This window comes from Lacerta agilis, chromosome 17, assembly GCF_009819535.1.
Source record: "Lacerta agilis isolate rLacAgi1 chromosome 17, rLacAgi1.pri, whole genome shotgun sequence".
Taxonomy (NCBI): Eukaryota; Metazoa; Chordata; class Lepidosauria; order Squamata; family Lacertidae; genus Lacerta; species Lacerta agilis.
In genome coordinates, this window is record NC_046328.1 from 28722291 (window position 1) to 28727927 (window position 5637).

A 5637-nucleotide genomic window follows, 5' to 3' on the forward strand; every position below is an offset into this window, starting at 1 on the left:
AGGATGAGAGAAGACTTGACTTCCCTATGACCATTCTGTGGATTTGTCTAATGGCATTCTTCACGGTTAAGGATCCTGTGGCCCTTGATATATTGTTGGACTCCCAATTCCCATGAATGCCAGTCAGCGTGGCATATTGGTCATGGATGATGGGAATTGTAGTCCAACAACTTCTGAAGGGCCAAAGGTTTCCCATTCCAGCCATACTTTAATTGGGGACTTCCAAGTTTGAACTGTTTGCTTACGCAGAAAGGTGTGGCTTCTAAAACTACCCGCCCCTCCATAGCTGCATGCGGAGGAGGCAGGTTTTCACCCCCTCCTTACTCATCAAATGATGGATGTGATGACTAAGGCTGGACTGCACAGAGATTTAAGCCTCTGCCCGTATTTGTTTTCTCTTTTTGTCACCACCTCCGAAAACAGTGGGGTCTTGTGGGGGACAGAGAAAAAAGCCCTTTAATGGATCTGATCAATTCCCTAGGCCCAGGAGGGTAGCCTCTCCTGTTCTGTCCCCCCTTAATTACAGCATCTAGAGGGCAGCGTGCACTAGACCCCCACATTTGAACTAAAAAGAGGGGTGGGGAAGCTGCAGCCATCTAAATGTGGGGCTCCAGTTCCCATCAGCCCCAGCCAACATGACCAGTGGTCAGGGATGGTGGAAACTGGGAGTCTAGCAACATCTGGAAGATTGCAGGTTTCCTGTCCCTGAGCTAAACATTTCTGTGAGCAGCTATAGGCTGAGTTCTTAACTATTTGACTAGAGACAACAAACACTTTACACCTGCGTTGTTCAACCTTAGTTCCCTGGATGTTGCTGGACTACAACTCCCATCATTCCCTGCCAGCTTATCCCATGGTCTAGGATGATGGGAATTGATTTCCAACAGCATCAATGGTTTGCTTAGCTTGGATTACCACCCATTAAACCAACAGGCTTCCTGATACTCAAAAGAGGGTGACATGGTTGCTGTCACTGGCAGGACACCAATAGGGGTGAAATGCAGAACGTGAGAGTCACTGTGTCTGAAGGGGGGGGGGTGTATTCGATTGTCAACAACTTTCTTGCACCAGCAGCTCATGTTTTCCAGACTCACGATGATTCATTTCGAGGCTTCCCCTTTTATTTCTTACACGCTTCTTGTTAAATTCTGCTGTAGGAGTTCTTACTGAAACAGTGCAAGAGTTCAACTGCCCTATATTGGGGCAGGCAAGTATACAGTTGCTGCTTTGTCCTGCATCTACACCCCCTGCCTGGGATTGATCATAAATGTTGATTCATGCCTTTTGTAGCCCAAAAGTCAGATACCTTTGAAGGAGCCATATTTGGGAGCAACCAGTAAGATGGGCTGCATCTCCTTTGCCTTTAAAAAACAAGAAATTCTGAAGGGTTACCTGCACTTATTTTCATTATCTATGCAAATATTTACCCATGTTTGGGGAAAATGCCAATGGTTTACTGGTAAAGTCAGGGAAGGCTGGTTACTCAGATAAGGTGGGGCAGAACCCTGCCTTTATCTTTTTCTGCACCCCCAAATCTAAAGCTATAGGTCTGAAGTGTTTCTGTTCCCCACAATTGTATTCATAAGTTTCCTATCATTGAGAGACACCACCATGGAATCTTCTCAGTCTATGTCTCTTAATACAAGCAGAACTTGTATGTCAAACTACAAAACAGTTCTGCAGGTAAAATGTGTAGGGGCTTGCCAGTGTTATGCACTGTTTGTAACATGCACGTTTATCTCCCTCTTGGACAGAAATTAGGCGTGTGTCCGAGGTGCATTGAGCTCCTGGCTCTGGGAGCAAGTTCATTCCTTTGATGCCAAGGTGTCGGACTTGTGAAAGCTAAAAGAGGCAGAGAAGTTGGTGGGTGAGGCCTTTAGGGAAGTTATAGCTGTGTCCCACTTCCACTCTCATAGCTCCCCTGCTGTCAGAGAGAAGGAGAGCCTAGGACAGAGAGCATGATTCCTTTAGAATGGACCCAGCTCCTTGGAGGACCACAGCTATCCTGTGCTGAGGACAAATCGCTGCAGGATGGAGGGATCATGGTAGCGGAAAATTGAATCATTAGGAACATAGATAGTTGGGTCTGTAGTGGGCATAGAGCCTAGTGCAAAGGTTGCGGGTGTGGTATATTGCCCCAGTAGCCTTATAGATAGTGCTGGAGAGGAGTCTGTGGCAGTGGTGCATATTGGCACCAATGACATGGGGAAATGTACTGGGTGGTGGTGGTGGTTGTTACACAAGAATATGTAGGCATAAAAAATACAGGTAACATGACCCGGAAGCTGTACGCCGGCTCCCTCGGCCAGTAACGCGAGATGAGCGCCGCAACCCCAGAGTTGGACACGACTGGACCTAATGGTCAGGGGTCCCTTTACCTTTTTAACTGAGAAAAAGTACAGTGTTGCAGAATAAAATAATGGCAAGCCAGTGTACCAAATTCCAGTCATGCTTTACTGACTATCGGAAGGCGTTTAAATACTCGTGCCATAACAAAGAATATGAGAAGGTGGAGGGATATGGGAAGATCCTTCCCTGTTGCTTTACGCAAACCAATATGCATCGAAATTATCAGATCATGAGGTTCTGAAAGCCAAATTTAGGGTTAACAGGCCTTCCTTTTGTGCTGTCTTCCTAGGTGCAGGTGCAGACTTTAAAGCTCCATATCCAAGTAGGGTTTTTGGGTGTGGTTTTTGTTTTGTTTTATGTCCTGGTGCTTTCCCCAAGAAAACTCGTGTTTTTACCGCTGAATCAGAGCAATTGGCAACCGAGTTTCTGTGGATCGCTGTTTACTCTGATTCAGCAAGAAAATGCAGGTTTTCCCAGGACAAAAAAACCCCACCTCTGGAGACCCTGAATGACTGGGCCCTAGAACAGCTGGTTATGTAGCTGACGAAAGGGGTGGCAACCCTGGATATGCATTGTTCCCTCCGGCCCTGCCTGCCACTGGCATGTAGCCCCCAGAAGGGAATGTGGCTATGAGAAAGAAAGACTCCCTGTCTGGCGTTAAGACGTTGCCGGTTCAAAACTTGCTGAGCTACTGCAAATCACCCACCTCTTCCCATAGTTGCTGATCTGCTTTCTGCTTGACCCCCCTCCCTGTCTTTAAGGAACCCAAACAGAGCTTACAAATAGCAACCCTGCATTCTGCTTGCTGCAGGAGGAAGCCTCGCTGGAAGCTCTCCCTTCAGAAGGGGAACCGCAGCCCTAGCTGTTACTTTCATCACTGCCACTGCTCCTGTCTTGAGCTTGCACAGCTGGAACACATGAGCTGGGGCTGGGCCTCTGTGTCATCAGCCAAAGCAGCAATGGAGAGAGTCAAAAATGTTCCAAGAGTGGGAGGCGGGGGTTGCTCTCCCTAACCCGAACCAACCACCTCCTACTGACACTTACTTTGGAGGCGGAAGTGTTTCATCTCACAAGCCAAATAAGAAACAGGTGCGATTGAAGAATCCAAACGTTGCAACAAGAAAAACAAATCTTGTCTACTTGGGTCCATCGTGTAAGGTGCCAGATTTTGCACGATAGGATTTTGCGACATCTAGCTCTGGGAGATTTTAATTCTGCTTCTTGCTGGCTGTGAAAGTGTGCCAGTTATACAAGGGAGAATACTTACTCACAAACCCCTAGGGCTTCTGAAAATTCCCCGGGCCTGACCCATCTGCTCTCAAGTGTTCCTTTGGGGCCACAATGGCTAGAAATTCGGGGTGGGTTTAAAATTTCTAACCCAAGATCAGATTTGGTGGTTTTCCTTCTGTCAAAAAATTTGCTTCTAGCTCACATGCCAGTTCCAAAGACTATCAAGGTCACTGTGTCACTGGTATAAGACCTTTTAGTGGAATGCGTTTTAAGAAAAAAAGGTGTCGGGGCTCACCATGAAGTTGTTACAGGAGGCGCCACACTTTTAACATGGGGGGTACCAGTACTGTGTACCCTTGAGTGCCTCCGGAGGGGAAGCACAGTGTTTATCTAGACTTTTATATACCAGCTGTACACTACCACCACCATTTTGTCAAAGAACTACAAATTTTTAGGTAAAGGCTATCTAGAAATTCTAGTTACAGCAGTTGCACATATAAAATGTTTTTCTTTAAAAAAGAACACGTTTATGTACATAAAAACAATTTAAAACAATCATGTTACATGTGTTAAAATCAATTAAAATGCAATGCAGATGCCACCTGGGGTTAAGAGCTCCATTTAGAAGGCTTGTTGATATGGAATGCACTCTTGAAAGACTTTCTAGTGCAGTTCTACAATATAGGGTCAGGTCTGAGCTTTCTTTATTTCTTTTTAACTGGCTACTTGATGGGAGGAAAGAGGAGAGTGAGCTATCATTTCAGTAGTAAGGCTTCATTGCCCCGAGATCTTTTGATCAAAAGTGGTAAATAAATCTAATAAAATAAAGTAACTTTGTCCCTTGCCCTGAATGCTACCAGTGGAATAAAGTATGCGCAATAAGGAAATGCCTGTAAACTTCATTAATATCATGCCTTCTCTTTATAACATTTGCAGGGGGCGGGGCGGTGAGTGGCTGGCTGACTCCTGGGACGGAGGGTGGAAATGGAAGGGAGTCGCCTGGAAGCCTCCACAATGCAACGTTTCGCTGCCGGGCTCACTTATCTCCATTATTTGTGTTTTATCAGTTGCCAGAATCAGGTTACCTGGTAACCGAATTTGTGATTGCTGTGGCCCAGAATTTACCCCTGTTTTGCTAGATAACTATGCACAGTTCTGGCCACAGTTGTGTTCATGAGATGTCCCCAATACTTCATGTGACACCTTCATGCTATTGCAGCCTCGATGAACATGTGGGGCAAAATGTGGCAGCTGAGGAGGAGACATTGTTTTCAATACAGGGGTACCTCGGTTTCAGAACAGTCCTGTTTGCAAACAATTCAGTTTACGAACTCCGCAAAAAGAGAAGTAGTGTCCCGGTTTGCGAACTTTACCTTGGTCTAAGAACAGAATCGGAACAGTGGAAGGGCACCAGCGGTGGGAGGCCTCATTAGGGAAAGCGTGCCTTGTTTTAGGAACGGTTTCAGTTTAAGAACAGACTTCCAGAACAAATTAAAGTTTGTAAACTGAGGTACCACTGTACTTCCCTGTGTCGAGAAAATTCCACTGTGTGTATAAAAGTAGCACATCAGCCCTTTGACTGATGTGCTGATTTTCTGTTTGCAGGGAGTTCTGTGTGTGTGTGTTTTACATGGCCACACTCAAAAACAATTCCCCCGAGCTGCAGTCCTGAACTAATATGCACAATCATTCTGCTGCAGATGTTGATCCAGCCCCACCTACCTTTTTTTGTGTGTGTGTGAAAAAGAATCCCCTTAATGGTTTTTGATTTTTTAAATAGCCCCAAGGTTGGGTGATCTTACCCCTTGTAGCCAACAGGGGGCAGGCTGCTGTCCCCCTGCTTGTACATCTTGTTAAAACAGAAGCCGTGACCTGGTTGCAGGTACGTATATGTGTTGAGGTGTGTGTGTTTGAAAAACAATCCTGGCAAGTCCGTGCTTGGCTGAGTGCCTGACCCACCCACAGAGCTGTAAAAGCTTCCTGCTCAGAGCAAACACGAGGTTGCAAAAATGACTTCCATTTTTGAGCAAGTGGCAGTTCCGGTGTGTGTGTGTCACA